General features: G+C 34.3%; 1 protein-coding gene across 28 annotated transcripts in view; it reads right to left on the bottom strand.

Moving 5' to 3' along the window:
• Positions 1-26,200, bottom strand: part of SOX6 (SRY-box transcription factor 6) — a 572,550-nt gene that overhangs the window by 473,663 nt on the left and 72,687 nt on the right. Inside the window, exon 1 of one of the 28 annotated variants that reach the window (XM_046637753.1) lies at positions 16,769-16,865. The exons of the other annotated variants lie outside the window; for them this stretch is intronic. The gene's annotated coding sequence lies outside the window, so the exon portion shown is untranslated. Of the gene's footprint in view, positions 1-16,768; positions 16,866-26,200 lie in introns of those variants that run through there. 28 annotated transcript variants of the gene reach the window in all.

Raw genomic sequence — 26,200 nt, 5'->3', positions numbered from 1 at the left:
ATGAGATTATTTAGAAGACAGCATGTCTTCGACTTTACAAAGGCAGCTTATTCCTATGAACCAAGACCAAAATACAGACCACAAACTTCCAAAACTCTTTTTACAGAATTACTGTGTGATTTAATCCCTAAAACTCTTGCATTTTGAGGTCTTAACTACAGAAAAATTCCAAATACTTCATAAACACAACATAAAGCAGCAAGGTCACTTGACCAGAATCAAACAAAAATTTGGCAGTAGGTCAACAAGAAATTTGGAATATATATATTTTGGAATATATATATATATTCCAAAATATATATAGTTTTTTTTTTTTGATGAGGAAGATTGCCCTGAGCTAACATCTTTTGCCAATCTTCCTCTTTTTTTTTCTCCCCAAAGCCCCAGTACATAGTTGTAAATCCTAGTTCGAAGTCTTTCTAGTTCCTCTATGTGGGACGCCGCCACAGCATGGCTTGATGAGTGGCGTGTAGGTCCATGTCCAGGATCCGAACTAGCAAACCCTGGGCCACTGAAGCGGAGCACATGAACTTAACCATTACACCACCAGGCCGGCCCCTGGAATATGTTTTTTAACTTCTCACTCAATAAACTTGTTCCCTTTTATCTCTTCCTTCGTGTCCCCTGCTTTTCTTAGCAAAATATTCTTCTTTGAAATAACACCTCTTATTGTGGTTTTCATATCTATTTTTTTCTTGCTCCATGTCTGATTTCAGACATATATGGTATCACCTTAATAACAAAAGTCAGAGAAGGTCTTGTGTGATTAGGACTGTAGAAAAAAAGTGATTATCAGAAAATAATCCTCAGTCTCCCTATATCAGAACCACCTGGGGTGCTTATTAAAATAAATTTTTAGGGGCTGGCCTGGTGGTGCAGCAGTTAAGTTTGCACATTGCACTTCAGTGGCCAGGGGTTCACAGGTTCAGATCCCAGGTACAGACACAGCACAACTTGGCAAGCCATGCTGTGGCAGGCGTCCCGTATATAAAGTGAAGGAAGATGGACACAGATGTTAGCTCAGGGCCAGTCTTCCTCAGCAAAAAAAAAGAAGAAAGAGGAGATTGGCAGATATTAGCTCAGGGCTAATCTTCCTCAAATAAATAAATAAACAGATAGATAAATAAATAAAATTTTTAAAAAGACTGTTGGGCCCTACGCGGACCTATTGATGCTGCAATTTTTAGAGGATGGCCTAGGAATCTATTTTAAAGCATAGCCCCCAGGTAATTCCTATGTACACTAAAATTTAATTGCTGGGCCAAAAGGTAACTGTGTTAAATATCAGTAAGCTCACAAAAACTTTTGTAAATAAACAAAAATTTTGCAACTCTACAAAATGTTTTATCTTACTGAAAAGATCGACAATAATTTTGGAGTTGCTATTTTTTAAAATGAAATAAAATATTTTCTCAAATGTAAGCGGAATTAGAAACTACACATGGAATTTAACTTAAAAATTGTCTTAGTTATTGCAGGGTGGTAGCGTTTCTTTTTTTTTAATTTGACAACAATCCAAGCAATTCTCTGGCAACTCAACTGACATTTCTGAGAGCCCACAGGATGCATAGCATGAATTGGGATCTCTGGGGCTACAGAACAGTAAATCTCAATCCCAAATCTCCAGCAACTGACAATTTGGATTCATTGTAAGATAAATATTATAGTTAAAATAGTCTCAACATTTGCAGTGCATTATCATACCCAGAAAGATGAGCAGATTCCATCCCTGCTGAGTTTTCTCTCATTGAGTCCTGTTCATAAAATAAAGTGGCCGAACATTTAAAAAGCAATCATTTAACAAAAACCTGCAAATAAGTACTAATTTTTTAAGCCCATAAATCTTTTAAATCAGGCTACTATTTTCTATCAGGTAAATTGATAGACAAATGAGGCAGGGCTGGTCTTTGTACTTGTTCTAGGTAGTTAAGTCAAGACAAATTTAAAGACATCTAAAGAGGGCCCATTTTGATACTCATTTTTAAGAAACTCCTCTTGTTACCACTCTCAGTACCACTCCCTCTTAACCACAAATAATGACTTCAGTAATGGAGCTCTGTAATTTAAAGTATCAGGCAAATAACACCAAGTTACTTAGATGAGTTGACACCGCCTGTTGTGCAAATATGTACTTAGGATGAGATTATAAAAATAACAGCTGCAGTACCAACTGGATTCAGACCAGAACAATTTATGTGAATGCAGAGAGTCAACAAGGTCTGAACTTGCTACATAGCATGTATGTAGCACTTCATAGTTTTTAAGCATTTCTCACCTCGTGATAGAAATTGAAAGGGGGAGAGATGCTAAAAGAAGAAGAGACAAATAAAGACTTGGTGACTACGAGCTAATTATCTAAGAGTCCTAATTTCTGTAGTAAATCACAGTTACTCATCATTTACTGAGTGTTTGCTCCGTGCCAGGCACTGTTTTAAGCACTGGAAAAACAAAAATGAATGAAGTAGAGTTGGCGACTTCAGGGAGTTCACGGTCTAGTAAAGGAGACAAATAATTACAGCTTTGGGTGAAATACGTTAGGTGAAGAAAACAGATTACAATAAGTATAATCTCATTTTCTGAAATAAAGAATATGCATAGACAACAGGGACATTACCATTTACCTCCCAAGATTTTTGTGAGGATTAGGGATACGAAAATGTTTCCTAGACAGGATATGACTTCTAAAAATATATTACCCTTTTTGCTTTTTCCCTGAGATTCTGTTTAAATGTGCCCAAGTCACAACTTATACAGATGACCTGGTGGCTAATATAACCACCCACTTTTTAAAGAAGAATGCCTTAAGGGTACATGACCACAGAGCTGTGTTCTTGGCAGTGTTCCCCCATCATCACACTCAATAGCTACACACTGAATATCCACAGGGAGCTCAGTCATACACTATGCATTAGTCCTTCCCAGACCTAATTAGGTTTTTTGCCCACTCTCAAAAACACAGAAATAAATGAAGAGAATCATGTAGAAAGATCCTGCTTATCCTTTTACTGTATATTCTTCATAACAATTTAAAGATTTCACGGTAAATTCCAGACAAGATCTAGCCTGGCATCTCTCAGAGATTGTCTCACTTCCTAAGTGAAAAATATCAGGGACACCCAGATGAGATGTGTCCAAGTTTACAGACAAGGAAACAGACACACAACTCACTTAGGACAACATGACAAAGTGGTGATGACAGAGTTTTCATTTTAAGTCAGAGTTTCCAATTACTGGGCTTATGTCCATTCTTTGAGGAACATAAATGTCTCCCGTTACTTCATCTGTAAAATGGGATATTTAGCATTCACTTTTCCCATAATACGTCAGTTTCACTACTTTGCTCTCCCACTTAATTCATTTGACAAGAGATACTTTGTAAAATGGAAAGGGGTTAAATTAAAGGATTTTAAAATACATTTCACCAGCGCCAGCACCTTCCCATCTGCCTCAACTCCAATCAACCAAAATTCCTATATCTTCTTGTCCTGGAATTTTCCTAATTTCACTTGCTTTTTCTAATCCACAATGAGACTGATGGAACAGTGTGTGTGTGTGTGTGTGTGTGTGTAGATTTACACAGAAAAACTATCCTGCTACACTCTACATAATTCTCATTTTCCTACATTACTGCTCTCATGCCAACACTGGGACAAAAATCACTGCCTTTTTTTAATGTGAGGAGATGGAAGAAATGCACAGAGTTCTCCAATACTCAAATCCCAGCCCTAAATTTCATCCACATTAACCCCATTTCTGCAGAATTTACAATTAAAAAAAAGACAACTAGACATTATTAAGCAAATTCTACAGGCCAACCATTGTTCAGTCGATATTTATTTTCTCATTAAATCCTCACAATTACTTTGTGATAGGATTAAGATCCTCATTTTATAAATGAAAAAACTGAAATTCAATGGGATTAAATATTCACAAAAGTAATAAGTGGCAGGGTTGGCACTCACATTAACAATCTCTGGTTTCAACGTTAGTACACTTTCATTTAAGTAGCATTCCTTAATATTCTGATCCTAGCCCCTTCAAAACCTATTGGTTCTGATGCTACAAGAGCTTCTTTTAAGAGATTCTAAATTTCACCCCTTCTATACACTGACCCTACCCCTGCCCTTCAGCTTCAGCAGCTCTCTAGGACAGGCACTATGCCAAGTCCACACATCCACCTATAATTCAAAGCCTCCTTCTGGCATCTTCCATCTCAGAGTAGATTCCCAGAACAATTTTACTGGACAGAGGGGTCTTTCCTCTAAAAAAAAAAAAGAAAATATTTACCATGTATATCACATACACAATCTGGAAATTTACAAAACTTACAGAGAAATATCCTAAGGTCAAGGCTGTTATTTTATGCATTAAATAAAAAATTTAAATTTGAGGTGATTTCAAAAAGTAAATATACAAGTTTAATTTCTTTCCAAGAATAAAATACAGTCATGCACAGCATAACAACATTTCAGTCAACAATGGACCACATATACAACGGTGGTCCCAAAAAATTAGTACCATATATAGCATAGGTGCGTAGTAGGCTATACCTTCTAGGTTTGTGTAGGTACACTCTATGATGTTCGCACATCAGTGAAGTCACCCAACACATTTCTCAGAACGTATCCCTGTTGTTAAGCGATGCATGACTGTAATCTAAATAAATTTTAGGTTTAAAATATATAATGTAAATATTACAAAAATATAAAAATTAAAACATATGTTATTGGCACAGGAATAATAGGCAGATCAATGAACAACAGAAAACCTGAAAATAGATGACAGTTTATAGAAGAATTTAGTATAGACATAAGTGACACTTCAAGTCAGTGGAGAAATGATAAACTATTCAACAAATAATGCTGGAAATGGGTAGACATCTGGAAAAAAAAATAACATTGAATCCCTACCTCACATTTTACACTAAAATAAATTCCAGATGGATTTTTTAAATGTAAAAACTAAAAACATAAATAATCTTCAAGAAAACCTGACTATTTGTATAATCTTTAGATATGAAAGATCTTTCTAAGCATGACATTAGAACAAAAACACATTAATAAAACTGACTATTAAAAATTTTTAACTTCTGTATTTATAAAAAGGCCATTAGCAAAGTTATAAAACAAACCACAAAATGAAAAAAGTATATTTTTTGTATGATATGACAAAAGGGAACATTAACAGCTCCACCAAACCAATAAGAAAAAAATAGGCCACAAAAATAAATGGGAGATTTACAAATGAGAACATGGAAAAAGTAAATAAGCTAAAAAATGTATTCAATATCACAATTAATTTTTAAAATGCTAAGTAATACAACAATTCACATCTCAATACAAGATAACAGTTTAACAAAGATTTAAAACATTGTTAATATTTAATGTTCATGAGCATGAAGAATTGGGCACTCTCATTCACTAGTGAGAATTTAATATATCACAATCTTTCTGGAGGGCAATTTGACAATTCTGCATTCCCTATATCACTTATGGAAAAAATTCAAACAATATGGAAAAGCATAAGTAAAAAGTGAAAGATGCTCTTTCCAATACATCCAAATTTTAAATGTACACATCCTTTGACACAAAAATTCTACTTCTAGTTTATCCTAAGGATACTATTGGACAAGTAGGCAAAGGGTATACATACAAAAATCTTCACTGAAGTATTATTTATAATAGCAAGTAGCTCGAAAAAACCAAAGGTTCATCAATATTGATGAATAAGTAGGACACAACCACAAAATAGAGTACAATGCAGTAATTATCGTTGTGGCATATATCTACATTTATCAACAATAAAGATATCCACAGCCTATTGTTACTGGGGGATAAAGGCTAAAGAAGCATATATATATACATATATTTTCCATTAATATAAAAATATATAAATTACTATATAGGTAGGTATAAATATGAGCACAAAAAAGGATATACAGCAAAATTTTATTTATGAATAACATTCATATGATGATATCTATATATATATCATAAATAGAAAACGAAATAATATGCAGCAAAACGTTATTAATGAGTGTGGAGATTGTAAGTAAAATTTTCTCTTTGTTCTCTATTCATTTCCTTATTTTCTGAATTTTTTACATGCACTGACATTGACTTCTCGCACAATCAGAAAAGAAGGCTTTTTATTTTAAAATAAATTAAAAATTATGTAAAGATTTAATTAAGATTCAAACACAACTTTTTTAAACCAAATTATAACCTCAAAAAATGATGCTGAAAAAGATAATCCTAACTAATATTAGTAAGAATGACAATACTAAATCTAAAATGGTAGATTGTAATCTACTGTAGGGAGAAATGATTAGATCTACCCTGGTTAAACAAATTCAGTGTATGTGAATATACCAATACACACACAAATACATACATGTTATATCCATAACATCTATGAATATAAATGTGATATACCTATATTATGTAGTTATCCACTCATATCGTAAATAATTAGGCCTTTATACAAAGGTTTAGGAAACTGGCACAACACGTTTCCATAAAGTTCATAGAAGTTATAACAATAGCATGATCTATTATTTGGTGATATTAGCATACTCCTCTTAAAACAGCAGTGTTTTAAATTTGGCAAATTTAGTAAGAGCCTTCAAAATATCCACCACTTTGACCCAGCTCCATTTCTAGGAATCTATCAAAAGGACACAGCCATAAACACAAAGATAATTTTTGCACAAATATATTTATTCCAATATTATTTGAAAGAGTAAAACCAAAGAAGCAGGTTATAGATCCTATTTATGTAAAATAAGGATAGATTTAAATGTGCTTACATAAGCATAAAAAAATTCTACAAGGGCACCCAGAAAACTCTTCATAGTGAGATAAAGATCTTTACTTTTCACTTTACATGTTTCCATATTTAAATTTTGAAAATGAGCATGATACTTTTATAATATCAAATGCAAAAGAAAAAAGGAAAGAAAATGGCAATAACAATAAGAATAATTTGAAGCAACCTATATCTAAAAATAAGAGAAAGTTGAAGTAAAATACAGTCCACTCACTAGGAACGATATTATCTGATTATTAAATTTTTTGTTTAGAATCCTGTGTAAAAGCATGGGAAAATGCTCATGTCACAATGTGAAGAGAAGGGATAAAAATTATATTTACATACTTTTTAAAAAATAAAAGCCTATGTTCAAGAAAAAGACTGGGAGGAACTATCAAGCTGTTACAAAGCTGCCATTGGGTATGGGGCTAGGAATAAATTCTTTCTTTTTTTTGCACTTTTTGTGTTTTTCTAAATTTCCATAATGCTGGGCATTTTTAATTAGGAAAAATAAATTAAGCAGAAAAAAAGAATGCAATTCTACTATTTTATACAAAGTTCACACTTGTAAATGTCACTTGATCAACATTCAAACATTTTTTTCTGAACTGTAATTAGCATGTAAGTAAATCTCCTTAATTAATAAGGTAAATTCTATACACTATATCCAAAAATAAGGGAAAGTTTAAGTAAAATATAGTCCATTACTAGGCATAATATTACGTAGTAATCAAAACTTTTATTTGGAATCCTAGGTAATAGCATGGGAAAACGCTCACGTGGCATATATTCACTCTACTGTATAATACAGTTTTAATTTAGCCAGTAGAATTACCTAACTTCTTTTGAATCAGCAACATTTCTCTGAAGGTATGGAATAAGACAGATTACTTTTTCCTTGATAAGTAACTTCAGTTTCCTCATCTATAAAATGCACATAATACTATTCTGCCTCATAGATTTGTTGTTAAGGTTAAGTAAGATAATATATGTAAAGCAATTAGTACAGTCTCCTGGCCCTTAGGTACTCAATAAATGGTAGCAATTGTTACTATTCTGAGCATGGTTGCCCTTAAAGTATTTATTTACTCTCTCTTTTCTATTAGGATAGACTCTATGCAAGACTAATCAGAATGAAAGAAGAATGTCTTCTAAATTGCAAATTGAGATTTAAGTATCAGAATCAACTTAAAATAGTTAAGAGTGTGTGAAAAACACAAAATTATATCTGGGAAGTTACTTATTTAAACCTTACTCTACAAATAAATGTGCATTTTTAAAAGAATATAATATTTACTATTGCTATGCTCAAGTAATTGTAAGCACACAGAACCTCAAAATAAAAGAAAATCAGCTGTACTTATACAGCTAACCTTTTAGAGTAACAATTACATTGCACAGTATGAGTTTTTTTAACCTTCTTTACAACCTTGTTTTAACCTTCTTTATTTTATTAAAATAAAAAATCATAATATCTACCTCAAAAAATTTTTAGGATAATTAAATGAGATGATCTATATAAAATATATAGCAACACGTTGAGCCAAAAAGTAGTAAGTGCTCAACAATTTTTTGGGCAATTATTAGCAGGGATCAGCAAGCTTTTTCTGTAAAAGGCCACATAGTAAATAATTTAAGCTTTGAGGGCCATATGGTCTCTACTGCATCTACTTAACTCTGTCAACATAGAGCAAAAGCAGCCACAGACAATACATAAATAAACGGGCATAAATGTGTTCCAATAAAACTTTATTTACAAAAATAGATAGTGGGCCAGATTTGGCCACCTGGACATAGTTTGCTGAATCCTGATTTAGTGGACTCCCCAAATGGAGATCCTCTAAATGGCTCTCTAATCTTTGATCCTAGGAATACCTTTTCAATAATCATACCTTATAGATCAGTGTTTTCAAAGTATATTTTATAGAACACTTGTTTCCTGAGATGTTAATAGATGTTATACCTCAACAAGATTCTCTGATCATAAAATTTAGGAAATTCTTGGTAGAACAGATTTTGTATCTGCAGAACATCTTTATACATTAATGTCTTTGGAAATCTCCAAAAAGAGCATACAAATTGCAACTCACTGAGTCATTATTTCGGCAAAATTATTTCAAAAATTTGTATGAACCTAATGGCATAGTCTCAAAATATTTAGCTAAATTTGGCATAATTATAAAGCAAAATATACAAATTCAGAATCAGAGTGTAGATTTAAAATACTTCTCCTGATAAATGATAAAATAAGTGCACTAAAAAAAAGAAAATATATAAAAGATCTAAAGAACACAATCAGCAAATTTGACTGAATTCACATATTTGGAATGGTGCATCAAACTACAATAACTGCACAATAAACATTATTTTGAAGCAAATATCACACAATTATATTCAATGGTAAAATGTTAAAAGCTTTTTCTCTAAGATAGAAAATATAACAAGGATGCCCACCATTACTACTTCTATTCTTAACATTGTATTAGAAGTCTTAGTATAAGAAGGCAAGAAAAAGAAATATAAGGTATAAGGATCGAAAAAGAAGAAATCAATTTGTCATTATGTGCAGATGATATGATTGTATAGGTAGAAAATTCAAAGAATCTACAGATAAAGAAGTATAAGTAATAAGTGAGTTTGGCAAGTTTGTTTCATGCAAAGGCATTGTACAAAAATGTATATATACAACCCCAAACAAAATGGAACTTATAAACACCATTTGCCTAAAAACATTAAAAATATCAAATATCTAAGTAAGACTTCTAATGAAAGATATGCAAGACCTCATTGCAGTAAACTATAAAACATTTCTGACAATAAGTTAAAAGACTGAATAAGTGGAGAGCTATACTACGCTCATAGATTGGAAGACTCAAAATTGTAATGAAGTCAATCTCCCTAAATTAATCAATAGATTCAATGCAATTCCAATCAAAATTCCAACAATTTGGTGCATGTGTGTGCGTGTATATATAAGTTGCTAAGTTTATTCTAAAATTTATATGAAAATCCAAATGTCCAAGAAAATCTTGAAGAAGAACATAAAGGATAGACTGGGTCTACCAGATACCAAGACGCATTAGCAAGCAATAGTAATTAACACAGAGAGGAATTAGCCCAAGGGGAGAAAAACAGAAAGAACAGAATAAAGAGACCAGAAGAAGGAAAAAAATTAAGCAGATATAGGTACTTGATTTACAACAAAGTTATAAGTTGGCACTAGTAGAGCAGTGGGAAAGTATGGGGTTGATTTTGTTTGTTTTTTCATAAATAAGGCTAAGTCAATTAAATATCTACGTGGAAAAATAAAATAAAACTTGACCCCTATCTCACATCATACTAAAAAATCAGTTCCAGGTGATCTATAGATTTAAATTTACAAGGTCAAAAAATAACCAAAGATTCTTAACCTGACATCAATGGAACCTCTAGGGGTTCCATGAAAAGGTTTCAAAGGTTCCATGAACACCGCAAAGTTGTACATAATCACGTGTATTTCCTGGGGAAATTATCTATACCTTTATCACATTCTCAAAACAGACTATTCAAAAAAAGTTTAAGAAGGTCCTCGTGAATTCAGGGTAAGATTTCTTAAGACATTGAAAACATTAGCTAAAATGGAAAAGGTAGCTAAATTTGATCATAAATATTAAGCATTTCTGTTCATCAAAATACACCATAAGAGAGTAAAAGGCACCTCAAAGTGTGGGGAAAGATACTTGCAAGACTCCTTAAAAAGGAAACCATTGGTGCCCCTATTTAAGAGTTCCATCACCCGTTTCTGATTTTAGTCAGAGGCGCAATAGACAGTTCCATGTGAGCTCAGACTTAACTGGTTCTGGCAAGTATTTCAGCTTAAGTACTCACTGAGCGTCCTGCAACCTTCTGCTTCAGGACCTTCTCTGAAGGCTGTGGGAGTACATTTAGGCCAGCACATGCTCAGCTTGCAAGCTGGGGGAGTAAATGCCCCTACAGGGAAGTCTCTACCATATGGAATAAGTGCTCCAGACTCTCTTCATTCAGGAAGGCATTCTCTGCTCTTCTCAGAGGTCCTAGAGGAGTCAAGCCTCCAATGCCTATAGTAGTGACCTTAATAATGGCTTTCCCTTCTTCCCTGCCTCATTGTTACCACTCCCTCTTTTCTACTTCCTGAGATCACTCTCAAAAAGCTATCTGTACCCTAGTCCTTGTCACAGGCCTTCCTTTGCTGGAACTCAAACTAAGACAACATACAAACTGGTTGGCATCCAAAATATATTAAGAACTCCTACAAATCAGTAAGAAAAAGACAAGCAATTGAACAGAAAAGTAGGCAAAAAAAAAAAAGAAAAACTTAAAAATGAACTTCACAAAAGAGGATTTCCAAATGGCCAATAAACATATAAAACTGCACTTAACATCATTAATATTTAGGAAAACGCAACTTAAAATCACAATGATATGTTACATCATACCCACCAGAATGCTAAAACTACAAAGACTGATAATTCCAAAAATGGGAGAAGGTATATGACAACGGGAACTCACATGCTCTGCTGGTGAAGTATAAATTAGCAAAACAGTTTGGCATTACCTAATATAGATAGAAATACCACATCCTATGATTCAGCAATTCCACTTTTAAGTATTTACCCAACAAAGATGCAACCAAGTGTACAAGAATTCTTATAGCAGCATTATTCATATTAGCCCCAAACTGGAAATGTCCGTCAACAGTAGAATGGGTAAACTATGATATAGTCATACAATAAAATACTATACAACAATGAAAATGAGCAAATTACTGCTACACAAAATAACAAGGATGGATCTCACAAATATAATATGAAATGAAAGGATCCAGACAACAAAGGATATATAATGTATGATTCCATTTATATAAAGTATAGAAAACAGGCAAACCAAAACTATGTTGTTTAGGGATGCACGCTCTAGACATGAAACTATAAAGAAAAGCAAAGAAGTGATTACCATAAAAAGAGGTAGGGACAACTTTACCTTTGGAGGAGAAAGGGGAATAGTGGTTGGTGGAATAGCACCTCAGGGGTGCTAGAAATGTTCTATTTCTTAATCTGGGTGGTGGCTACACAACTATTCACTTTATGATACAAGATCTTTGTTTTGTGCACTTTCGTACTTGGATATTATATTCTATAATACAGAGGTTAAAAACAAGTTTTTCTAAAATGCCTGACATTCAAATACAACATACACAATCTAATACAAAATGATAAAAATGCAAACTAAAACTAGGAGATACCAGTTTCATTTGTATGGTCCAGGGTATGTAGAAACAGGCACTCTCAAACATTATTGTTAGGAGTACAAATTGGCACAGCAGTTATGAAAGGTAATTTGATAATACCTATTTAAACTTTAAATTTCAGGGGCCAGCCCCATGGCTGAGGGGTTAAGTTGGCGTGCTATGCTTCGGCAGCTCAGGGTTTTGCTGGTTCAGATCCTGAGCGCGGACATGGCACCACTCATCAGGCCAAGCTGAGGCAGCATCCCACATGCCACAATTAGAAGGACCCACAACTAAAATATACAACTAAGTACTGGGGGGTTTTGGGGAGAAAAATAAAAAAAAAAAAAGATTGGCAACAGTTGTTAGCTCAGGTGCCAATCTTTAAAAAAAAAAAATTTAATTTCATATAACATTTAACTCACAATTCCGTTTCTAGAAACTTTTCCTACATATATATTTTTACATGAACACAAAGAAGACTCTCCAACATATTGAATGCAACATTGTTAGTAATATCAAAAGATGAGAACCAACCAAAAAGTCCATTAACAAGAAGGGGCTAAATAAGTTATAATACACTCAACCACTGGAATATTATATAACCATTTAAAAGGAATGAGAAAGCTCTATATGTCCTCATAGGTATATCCTCAATATATATATTGTAGAAGTGAAAAAAACAAGATACAGGCAAATATGAACAATATAGTACAATTTGTGTTAAGAAAGCATTTCATAGTACATCCCTAGATGAATACATAAGAAACTGGTAACAGACGTGGCTTTCAGAGAAGGAACCTGAGAAACTGAGGGACTTGCAGGAAGTAAGTAGGAGATCTCCTTTTTACTCTATACCTTCTGTACCTTTATAAATTTTTACTACCTATACATATGACCTATTTAAATAAATAAATTTATTTTGGAATTGAGTTTCATAAAAGTTCTCATAGTCTCTGACACATAATAAATATCTAATCTAGTGAATAATAATAAATGATAAAGATTACCTGACAAGGCTTTATTTTTAAAGTATGCTATCCTATGCAGTTAGTATATTAGCTACAAACGTCTTTTATATCTGCTGGAGTCAGAACAACTGACTAAATCTAAGAATGAAGTTTGGGGATTTATCATCCTGGTGTGATGGTCTCAGCATAATGGAAGTACCTTTAAGATGACATGCTATTTTTCAAATATACTACAAAATATTGTTGGACAAAACAAAGGTGAGAGGTATTTTAGTCTTGTGCTAATGAATACCAGAGTAAACACTACAGAACAAAATCATATAAATGACAAGAGAACAGGTTATGACTATGCCCAGACAGGCCCACTAAACATATACTCCCTCTTTTTGTAATTTTCAATATTTTTTTGTTTTATTTTAACCAGGCATACTTAAGTAATAAACAAATCTTTCTTCCAGCTGACTCTGCCCACTTTCTGGCATATACACTCTTTGGAAATGAAGTGAATATTTAACCATTCATGTAAAAGTAAAATGGTTGCCATAAAATGGGTCGAATCAAGCAGATCATTCACTTCGACTTGACTCCTTTCTCTATAAATACAACTCAAAGAACATGGCAACAATCTAGATCATTTTAACAGGACATTTCATTTTAATCCCCTTGAATCTAACTCCATTGCGCCTTTTATGAATGGCTCTTTCATTTCAGTTAATCTCATATCTGTCATTTAAGGTAATTCAACTATCTACTGTACCCTATTTTGTGTACAATCATGGAGACTATGAAAGATTTACCAATTTTATGTCACATCAGAACAAACAGGATTGAATGGCATCTGACAAAGGAAAATGTTGCCACTCAAAGTTCAGAAGCTATTAATTCACAAATTTGTAGATTGCAACATAGTTCTGGACCATTTGTTCATGGATTTTAAAGACTACAAGCTCCTGAATTCACATTTAAACCTACAGGTACTTATTTACTTGTTCCTCAAAATCAACAAAAATCTATTATTCTGAACTAAGTGGAGTCAATGGCCTTATTTATCTTAATCCTATATGCAACTGTATTTTTTTCCTTCAACACATATTAATTAAGCACCTGATCCTGGCCTACAATAGGGCAACTCTTAAATTGCTTTAAAATGCATTTCTTCACACTGTAAATCTCTTAAGGGTAAAACCTGTATTTTCTCTTTCCTTTTATAAATCTATACAGTACCTTGGTACAGAGCCTACAACAATTTTTTTTATTATATCACATTTTAAAAGCAAAGGATAATTTAGGTAACCTATTAGGTGAAAAAGAAATATTTTGATGTATATCAATTTACTAATCAAAGTCCATTTTAATAATAATTCATCTTTTTATGGTACAGTATGATTATTAACACCCTGGCTCTTGCTTCCAATAAGATACCCTTGTAGGGTAGGTCATTCTGAACTTATATGTTGTCATAATTGTTCTTATATGTTGTTACATCTTGGAGATTAGTACCACCACTGCCTTAGATTTGAGGTCCATACAGAGACATTTCTTACGTAGCAATTAATTTTAATTCTCCATTTTCCAGCGTAGGCAAACTGATCAGGAGGGAGGGACTGCAACCAATCCTTCTTACAGGCTAACTGAAGGCAAATATAACAAAACCCAGGAAAAAATTTCGTCTCAGTAAAGATTTTGATTCTGTTGAATAAAAAAATAAGTTAACAATTTGAGTGATTGTCAGGGCAAAGGGAGAAGGACAGTAAGAAGAAAAAATTAAGTTTCCAAGGAAATATATACAAACATATTTCTTTGATGATTATAATACAAGAGGAGCTTCATTCTAAATGATACCTTCCTACTGCGTGGCAGTTTACAAGCAACCTAAACTCTTTTTTCGGAACTAATAGCATTTTTTTTACCTTAAAATGTTATTTAATTGTCTGTTCCTCTGTCACAAAAGCACATGTTGCTATGGATGATGATGATTATGGAGCTACAAAGTTTACCACAGCTTCAGTCACCAATGCTCCCACCCATACAGTGTCATCCTCAGAAACCATCTGGTGCTCCTTCTGCATAATTAGCAAAATATTGAGTTAGCACTTAACACTCTGGAGAGGATTAACCCAGTTTTTTTAAGCAAGAAAAATTCTAGCCAAGTCAAAACAGAATTGCAATGTTTCAAAACTTTCTCTAAAGGAGACCTTTATATGCCCAGGCTTTACCTGTATTTTTGGTTACAGTACCAGAACGCTACAAATAGTATATTCAGGGAGTAGAATGCTGGCAAAGCAGATGTTACCCCTTGCATCCGCCCACTAAATTCTTATTCCCAATTTGGTTGTCTGCAGTGGTGAATCAGAGCAAGGTGACTCAGTCAACTAACAACAAGAAATTTGAAGCTACACTTGCTTCGCAGCGTTTACCTTAAAATAAGACTGTTAAGCTACTAAAACTTAAAAGCACAGGAGCTAGCCAAGTTGCAGAATAACATCCAGGGTAAGACCACTGCATCATAATTTCTCTCTAATTGTTTTTCTTAGAACAGATGTCTGAGTTCCTCACATTAAAAACAAATGGGAGGAGATTAAGGTTTCAAACTATTCATCTTACAACCCCACGTGGGTGTCTTACAATCGACAGAATTCATTCAAGAGGAAAGCAAGAAGCGTGGCAAAACATAACTCATCAAAGTATCGCACTTCAAAATATGTCTTGTCCCAGAACTGCAGATTGGACATATGTTCTTCCTTGTGCCAACTTCTGTGAACCAACTGCTTGCCTAAGCACAATAAAAACCAACCAAAATCTAATGAGTGCCCACCATCTTCCAGACACTTTGATGGACACCAGAAAAATGCAAAGTCCTGGTAGACAAAAGAAGAGTATCAAAGGCTATAGTTCCAAGAATAGTGCACTATAGAGAACTCACAGAAACAGTACAGGATATTTTAACTTTTCAAGAGAAACACAGTGATACACAACATCTGTTGATCACTCTGCAAACCACAAACACAAATTAGTTGACAGTTTCAACTTTACATCACACTACGTTCATTTCTATGACATCATATCTTTGCAAAGCTGGGTTTTCAGTGTTTATAGTGATAAAAAGCAACTATGCTAAAATCAATACAGAACATGAAATGAAGATAGCAATGTCCAATCTGTTTTCAGTATTTGAAAAGTTGTGAAGTGCCCAAAAAGCACATATATCTCATTAGCAATTGTGATTATTTAAGAATGAAATTAGTGTTTTTGCTTTCAGTTTATTTGTATTATTTTTTCAAACAGCTACTAAGTTGTTAGTACATAAAAACTTAATCGTTCGATCCCAACTATGCCATGAAGTGAACTGTTAGGTATTTCTTTTGGACCACAGTCACTGTGAAAAACTTACTGGCACGCTAAAAACACTATGACCCAAATAAATTTGAGAACTTCTGGCTTAGAGCCTTAGAGCCTGCTCACTCAGGAATACACAAGACCCAAATAAATAAAAGCAAATCATTGGTGATAAATAAAGCAAAATAACAAATGCATCTGAAAATGCACTTTTTCAACCAGTGCCTGAATAAACTTGTCCACAGGAAGGGAATGACTCGGATTACTGTAAACAAAATCAGTAGTTTCCACGTCAGTACCAAATAAGTCAGTGCCTCTAAATGCATATGCAATCTAAAAAAAGAAAAATGTGAGACAGAAGCAATGAGACAACCTGAGAAAAGTAAATCAGAAGCACTCTACATACCACAAGAAAAAGTCACTAGAAACACCACATTGCTAGGTTAGAAAGCGACAGAGATGTAACCAAGCATTTGTGCAACTTCGCACTCAGAGGTATACTTGGCAGAATCTGGTAGTATTTCTGATCCCAGATCAAAATGTAACCAGGAAATGTACACGAGCTCTTGGGAGAAACAGCTCACTAAAAAAGAAAGAAAACAAAGTCATAGGACTTTAAAACATGCACACATGCGAAAAAGAGAGATATTGGAGATAAAGCAAAGCAGTGCAAGGGGAAAGATCCCCTCAACACAGAGTGAAAAAGATCACAAACCTAAAACAACCCATAAATTCTCATCTAAAGGCAGGGGAAGACAGACTGTAGATGAGGCCAGGCAAGGCCCAGAATTGTGATTCCAAAAAGAACACGACTAGAACATTAAAGCAAAATACAATGCCAATTGACATGAAGGAACGATCCTTATTCTACAAATAAAAAAGAGTAAGACTCAAATCTGACTGAGAGTTTCACATTCTTAATCGGCACGTAAGATTTTTACTACAAAAGCAAAATCTCATCTAAACATAAAACTGCAAACTGTTGGTAAAAAATGCCAAAATACACTATTCATATATTCTTGTGTTATTTGAATGAATTAAAGGCAATGGAGGAGTTATCTGGGATATCTATGCACAGTTATTTTACTAAAACTAGGTCATACAAAAGGAAAACTAGTAAAAGCAGAGTAACGTTAGTACACAATAGTGACTAATAGTCTAAAGTTGTGCGATCTCTTCCTTTCTCTGCTACTAGCTAACTGTGTAAGCTTAGAAATGCCACTTAATGTTATTGTTTCTCAGTTTCCCCTAACTTCTAAAATGTATAATATATAATATTTATTGTGTTGGGGTGGCTGAAAGAATGGGATATAATGAGAGAATAAAAATTCTTTGAAAATACAAAGTTCTACAATCAAAACCACACAAAATAGTACTTGTACTTTCATTCTCACATCAGCTTTAAGAAGAGCCAGACGTGCTAGCAAAGTAGTCCCAATGCTCCTTATATGTAACCTATAGATTTTACACCTAGATAGATCACACCTGCAGTTTCAGAACAAACTCATGGCCACATCAGATACCCAGGCATCAAAGAAGACTGAAGAAAATAATTGCTACTGTGATTGGCGTAATTTAAAATAGCATATTAAAATTACTCTTGAATAACCAATTTGTTGCCAGATCATCTGAATTCTATCTACGAAATGCATCTTGAGTCTGGAAACTAATTTGTCATTAAATTACTTCATTTCCAAATGAAATATTTATCATTATTTATATCATTTCCAAACTGATTCTCAAATTTGTTAACTCCTTCCTATTCTCTCTCACTGCCCTCGAGTAAGCCCTTATTGTCTCTCACCTGTTAGAGGTCTAGTTGAGATCCCTAATTCCAATCTCTTCTCCTGTTAACCTTCTGTAATCTTTCTAGTTACCTTCCTTAAATATAGATATGATCATATCACTACTATGCTCAAAAATATATTTGGCTCTACTATATCGAGGGATATATCCCTCAGCATAAAGCCCAAAATCTTTACTATCCCATCTAAGGCCTTCATAAATCTGGCCACAATTTCCTTCACAGCCTCCTCATCTTGAACACAGGCAAAACTTCAGCCAAATAGGACTGTTCCCTGCTTCCCCAAAGTGAGCTGCATTTTCCTACTTCAGGCCTTTGTTTATGTTCTTTCTTCAAAACAAGCAGAATGCCACACCTCTCCATCTCTACCTACTCAATACAAATACTACTTCCTTCATGAAGACCTCCTGAGAGTTAAGTCTTCCAAATGGAGTTAATCTTTGATTCCTTAGCATGCTGATAGCATGGGCTATATATTGCTTGGAAACACATGTTTTGCCTTCTATTATAGTAATTTGTGTAATATCTGTTGTCTCTTTCACTAGGCTATAAGTTCATTGAGAGGAGAAGACTTGCCTTGTTCATTTTAATTTCACCTACAAAGCCTGGAAGAGTGCTCTTAATATCTGGAGCTCTGGAATATGTCCTTTGAATTTAAATATGGAAACCCCTTGTGCAAACAAACTTTACCCAGAAAAGTCATAGCTAAGAAATGAATAGGAACACATTCCCATGAGAGACGGAGGGAAATACATGCTATGCCATGTGCCACATCATATCGTATATCTTGTCTTCTTCAATCACTGGCAACTGTTTTTAAAACAAACAAACAAAAAACAATACTTATGTCCTTTATTTTCAAAAACACAACAGTAACTTTTTCAATAATCATGTTGTATGGCAAAATAAGTGTATCTGTCTTTCCAAAAACCTCTCTCTATTTCTTGAACTCAAATCATGAACGTAAGTCATTAACCTTCAGAAAGTGGACAGAAAAGTAAATTCATCATCCAAGGCATAATTTATTTATTTCTAAGCAAATCTCCCCTTAATACTTATATCACTAATGGAATTCCTGTTGCACCTTTCTTCTGAATGCAAAGTGTTTCCAGATCTACTAGTACATATCTACATAGCCCAATAAGAAAGAGAGACAGCTATTCATCTCCCTTACTTATCAGATTTAGAGAAAATGAGGATCAAAGGAGAAAAATAACATAAACGAGTTTTCATTTTCAGCAGCTAGCATAAAAAATCCAACTTATTATTAACTCTGTCTTCCAAGTCCTAGGCAACAGGCTAAACTTCTTAAAGAAAACCTCTTTTCTAAATTTCATGATATGATACTAAGTTTAAAAGGTACTAATTTACCTAAATGTTAATACATCTTTTCCTATATCAAGTTTCTTTAAAATAAGATTCAGATATTTAAAAAGTGACAAGAACAGAGAAGAGAAATTAAGGTCAAAGAATGAATTTAAATGTGGCATTAAGTTCAAGTTTTCCTCAGAACCTTCTAAGATACTCTGACTCCCAGAGACATGCATAAATGTAGGAAAAGGAAACTGTGGCAGGTTATATAATAGATAAAATACTTTTCTGATGAGCTTTCATGCCCTGGTACAGTGGATGCCAATCCAAAGAAGTTCCAATGGCCAAAGGGACTTTTAATTCAGGGGCAACAACTACACGACAGATGTCACCTGTTGGTTGAACGTACCCTGACTGGCATCTCAGTTACTTTAAAGAGGCTCATAAAAATTCCTAGAGCACTGAGGAGGGGGAAAATAATCAACTTAGGCAATTAGTCAAATAGAAAGGGTCACTGCCACAGCCATTTCATTTTAGAATCCTGGAAACCCCACAGTGTCATAAAATTATATGTCCAAGATGAGACATTTTCCCCAGCGCTTTTGGAAAATCATGATCAATCCGCATGGATCCAACACACTTGCTAATACTTAACTATTTTCTTTATTCTTTTTTTTTGTGATTGTACCCTCACCTGGAATCTGCTCTGAGAAAAGTATCTAATAGCTCTACCCTAAGTAGAATTAATCTATTCTCTCTCCTAGATGTAGTTGTATTTTATACCTGCTCAGCAATCCTGGACTGGAAAGAGAAGTATTGAAGACAGCAGAAATCTAACGTGTGTGGAAAACCTACTGTGGTCGGTTGTATTATGTTCCCAACTATCTGTTCCTACAGTTTGACATGTGACTTCCAGTGCCTCCCAGCAGGTGAAACACATTTCCCTGCCCCATTGCCAGGCTTGGACAGGTGACTTAGCCAATGGAATATGAGATGTGACAGACGCCATATCCTTATGGAAGCTTTAAATGTACCTACATAGTTTGGTTTAGCCTTTTGTACTCCTGGCTTCTGGTTTGAGAACAGCACGTCCCAGATAGGGGCTGCTCCTTCAACCTGGATCACAGCTTGAAATGACATATGGCCAGAGCCAAGCAGAGCCACAGCCAACCTGCAGAACTATGACTGAGAAATAAATGTTTGTTGTTTTTAAGCCACTATGACTTTGGGATTCTCTGTGACTGCAGCAAAGCTGACAAATACAGAAATTGGTAACAGAAATGTTATTATACTGTATAATAATCTCAAAACTTTGGTGACTTAAAACAACAAATATTTATTTCTCTGCTCATATTACATGTTGGTGGAAGCAGGTCAGCTTCTGTGACTCTGCTCTACGCTATGAGTCAGATTCAAGTCTGATCCTTTGTCTTCTTATTCTAGAACTCAGGCTGAGGATACATCCTATGTCTGAAACATGCTTTTCTTATAATAGAGGGCATAGGAATAAGAGGTCGGATGGAAACTTGCAACGCTTCTAAAAGATTCTCCTCAGAAATGACATGGCCAAGACCCAAAGACAGCAGAGAAGAGGAAGTATACTTCATCTATACAAAGTAAAAGAATAAATAATTGTGATCAATAGTATAATATGCGATTCATTCATTATGCTTTAATCATTATACTAGCCATACTTTATGTAAGTTATCTCACTTATACCTCACACCAACCAAGTAAGGAAGGCATTATCTCCATCTTTTAGAAAATTGTGGCTCAAAGAAGTAATGTAACTTGTCTAAGGGTATTCCGAGGAGGTATGAATGAGGACTGGGGTCCCAGTCCAGGAACATGTGACTCCAAAGCACTTGCTCTTACACCCACCCTACACTGAACCAGTGTTTTTCTCTGTCAAGTTATAAGCATTAACTTAACAGATGGGATCGGTCCTTGTGTAAAACCAGTATTGGCTATAAAAGACTTCAATAACTAACCTTTCTAAGTGAAATAAGGCAGTGTGAGGGAGGTAAAAAAAAAAGAGGGAAACATCTATGAAAATAGACTTATGGAAAGATAGACAGGAATGAGGACAACAATTAGAAGGTATGTGAATGAGAACCCAAGGAACTGGAAAATAAGAAGAGAAACTGATAGTACTTCTCTGGGCAAGAGCACTTACAAAAATAGCTTGCCTGAGGGAAAACCTTTGTAGATTCTGATTTCACAGGCCATAAGAAAAGCACTAGGGTGTTTCCCTTTCCTTTAAAACATGCACACCCAGTTTTTTTGGAGCTGCCTGAACACTGCCATGGACTCACTAGAGTGCCTGTTCGACACCAGCAGTCACTAGCTTATGGCATCAAGTGCTTCTTAAAATCCAAAACACACGCCATCCCTGACATACTTGAATAAGCTGCTCTCAACACATTTAAGGAATCATTTTTCATCTGAGTCACACCTTTGGGGCTCCAGATCATGATCTGCTCTGCCTGCCAATTTCTACCACAATTGTAATTCTGTTTGAAATACTAACACACTATGGTAGCAATGTAACTTGTAGTTGTTATTGCTGACTTTTTTAAACTCAAGAATTTAAAACTGATTACATACATAATTATGCTGGCAAAAAAGTTTCTAACCATCTGGTAAGTAGTAATTAGAGTTGAAGAGGCATCGTAGGACATTAGTATTTGCAACAGAAAGCTGGAGAATCTTATAGCAGGCCTCCACGCCAGATACCCAGACTGTTACTGGAGAAAAGGTAAACCATCTATAAGTAGTACAGCCCATTACTAGTAATTAAGCTTTGGGTAAGTATGCCATGTATATCTGAAGACCCTGTTACTCTATAACACAAAGGGGAAAAAATTTAAAAAGAAAAACAACCAAATATTTTCCCAGATATGAAAGGAAAACTGGAGCAATAAGTTGTCCATACAACCTGGGCCTAATTATTCTCTTCTTCAACCCCTACCTACTTTTCCCCTAAACGTCGCTATATAGCTAACCACTTTTAATCTTCCAGTAAAATGAGTAAGCTATGTTTACCTAAGATAGCTTTGGATATTTTCCTGCAATTCAGAATGTCAAATCACATGGTAGATTAAACCAGAATAGGATCAATTGGTGCATAAATAATCTATCTCAGAAATATTATCTTGTTCATGCTCAGGCACCAGTGGATTATTCCAGTTGGTGGTACTTGGACCTAGAGTCCCACTGGCCCCTTTGATAGATTACCCAAAGGGGAGAAAAATTTTATGAATACAGTATGTATCTGTGCATACTCAGACACAAACCATCAAGGTAAACCTATGGTCTATTATCATTATTATTATTTATATGTGTGGATGGATATGTACAGACACTTATCAAATTCAAATTAGCCAAAAGACGGCAGTGAAAAATCTAACCATGAAATGTTCATAAAATCTCTTATTCAAAATTTTTGATTATCTAGACAGGGATAGATGGGGTACAACAGAAAAATACAGCTTTGGAGTCCGACAGACCTGAGTTTTAATTCTAGCTACTGTGTGATCTTGGCAATTTACTTAATTAATCTGAACACTGGATTTCTAACTTTTAAATGAGATAATACTGAAAACATATAGGATTTTTTAAATTAAGAGAGAGAGTTATATAAAGCTAACTCAACAAGGCCTAACACATGGCAGATAATAAATGTTAGGCAATGTTAAATAGACTTGAAGTGAGCAGACAACATATTAATAAATATTTTTTAAAGAGACGATTCAGAATTCTGGTCAAAGATGAAGGAGCAAAAACCATTTTTTCTCAATTGTTCTCCCTTGAAAACAACAAAATCATAAAAAATGGGAGGTGGGGAGATCTTCCATGAAGCAATAAAATATCTACTAGCTCAAGCCACAAAATGAACAATATACACCAAACATATTGAATCCAAACGAGAATAAAGGAGAACACTACAAGCTGACACCCACCTCCTCAGACCTCAAGCAAGAATAAATTTCTCTAAAAGTACCACAATCTGAAAGGATATCAAATGATCCTTTAATTAAAATGATAATATTTAGGGGTGTGGAAGACAATAGAACTAGCTGAGAATACTCCTAGAAAATCCAGTTCCACACTGAGGAATTGCAGGTGAAGTTGAGCTGAATAAGGAAGAAACATGCAGATATACCATCTTGTCTCTAATCAAATCTCCTAAAACACTGCCTGAGGTGAGGGAAAGGAAGCAGAGATGACAGACCACAACACAGGTAGCCGACTTAGGTGCTTCAGTGTAAGCCACACCAAACTTGTCATGCCAGAGACAAAGGAGAGATATAGGCAGAATGTAAAAAAACACAATTGAGGTTTTTCAAGCAACAAATGCCATTTTTAAAGATGCTAAGACTGCCCCAATTCACTCTAACATACTCCTCCTAACTTTTTTTTTTCAGCAAATAGCTATCCAGTAAAAATATGCCCCCATCTGAAGATAAACAATAAGAAAAGAATTAGTACAGGATCCATATATACATACATAATGGGAAAAATAGGATATTATCTAACAGCGCAGATCACACATTACAAGAATAATGACTTCCTCCTCTGCTCAAGGAAACAAAGGAAGAGTTTAGACAAATATTTCTCCTCAGTCTCAAATAAAAATAATATGATCTCTGTGGGGGAGGAAAAAAGAGCTCAAAAAAATTAAGAGATCAAAGAAGAGATAAGACAACAGTAGTTGAAAAGTGAGCTGACAGGTCTCAGGAAAGAAATGGAAGAAGGAAAATTAAGCCCATATATAGACAAAAAGGTTCATTAGATGTAATAAAAAAACTCTTTTAACAACTGAAACTAGAGCATAGAGGGAAGATTAAGAAAATCATTTAAAAAGAAATGGTAAAAATGAACAAAGAGAAAGCATTGGAGATAAAACCGATAGCTAGGAAAACAGTGGAGATACAACATATATATAATTACTGACCCTGAGGAAGAGAATTTTAAAAAATGGACCTCCACAAAAAACTACTTAAATATAACAGAAGAAAGTAATTCATGTCCTCGAGAAAAAGCAAAACATTACAATTAATGCTAAAACATATCCTGATAAACTTTGAACTTTAAAGACTTACAGGTAAAAACAAAAAATTACCTGCAAAGTTGGAGGTAGAAGGGGCTGTTGCAGGAGTAAGTCCGGCCTCAGCTTTTGCCTCAACACTAATGCCAGAAAAAAGTGGAGCAAAACCTAGAGTCCCGAAAGTAAGGTTGGCCCAATAACGTTCTACCCAGCCAAGGTATTCTTCAAGGATAAAAGCAACAAAGAAAGTTTAAACATAAAAAAATATGTCAACAGACAAAGATTAAGGAAGTTTGCATCCAAGAAAGCATTACCTGAAAATGAAATCCAGCTAAGCAAAGGATGAATCAAAAAGAACCTAGTGCTGGGCCTGGCCCATTGGGCAAGCGGTGAAGTTCCGACTCTGCTTCTGCGGCTGGGAGTTCACTAGTTCACATCCTGGGCGTAGACCTACTCACTGCTCATTAAGCCATGCTGTGGCAGCATCCCTTATAGAAGAGCTAGACTGACTCTCAACTAGGATATGCAACTATGTGCTGGGGCTTTGGGAAGAAGGAAAAAAAAGAGGAAGATGGGCAACAGATGTTAGCTCAGGGCCAGCCTTCCTCACAGAAAAAAAAAAAGCAGCTAGTGCTAAAAGGTGAGCACTAAGCAACACTGTAAGCTACAATGCAATGTGGAAATAATAAAGCAGGGGGCGAAGGAAGGGGAAAGGGAGGAAGTATAAATTAATTATCTTTCACAGCAGAGGATACTATCTGAAGTTGAACCAGGTGGTTTTCCTTTTTAATGAACTTAACCTCATCCTTTTTTATTTTTTTTACTACAGAAAGATCTTTAGGAATTTATATGTCTTGCTATGAAGATATACCTGAAGTTTAGAAATTTCTTCAGTTTCATTTAAATTTTTCTTTTGTTAAATCTGAAAAAAATCAAATTTAATACTTTTATGAAATATACTACACGTAACATGAACACATTTTTGTGAAAGTATTCTTCTCTCTTTCCAGGCTTCTGTCTGTTCAGATGGTTAGGGATATGTCTGGAATACTTACCAAATGTTATTTAATTGTTATTTCTGGGAGGCAAGACTTGAGGTAAATTTTTTCCCTTTATTTTTGTACTTTTCTATATTGGTTAAAGTTTCCATAATGAATATGGGTCCTTTCATAAAGTTTCCAATATTTTCAGGTAGAAATAAAAGTAGGAATTTAGATATAAACATAAAATGTCATAAATACAAATCATTTTTATCTATTCATTAAAATAAGTTAGAGCCTGCACTTAACTACAGATCATGACAAAGTGTTTTATATTCCTGGTTTGTGTCCACCATATTTATTTTAAAAAGTAATAAAACTCCAATTCCTTTAAAATAGTCTATTAGTCACAGTTTTCCTAACAAACAGACCTTTCCCCTTTTAGTACTGACAGTAATGATGTTTCACAACACACACACATTTCTTGAATATAAACAAACAATATATATAAAATATAATACAATATATATGTGACATATAAGAATAAATCCTCAACTTTCACAAACACATGGAAATAATATTTTTTAAACTAAATTTTTTTATATTTTTAAGATTATTTTCTGTTAAAACTATTTTCCTCGGAAAATACAACATATATTCTCCCTCTCCAAAACTTAAAATAGTTATTTTTCT

Source organism: Equus quagga, chromosome 14, assembly GCF_021613505.1.
Source record: "Equus quagga isolate Etosha38 chromosome 14, UCLA_HA_Equagga_1.0, whole genome shotgun sequence".
Lineage (NCBI taxonomy): Eukaryota > Metazoa > Chordata > Mammalia > Perissodactyla > Equidae > Equus > Equus quagga.
Note: the sequence above shows the minus strand (reverse complement) of the source record. Positions and strands in the feature narration are given on the sequence as shown.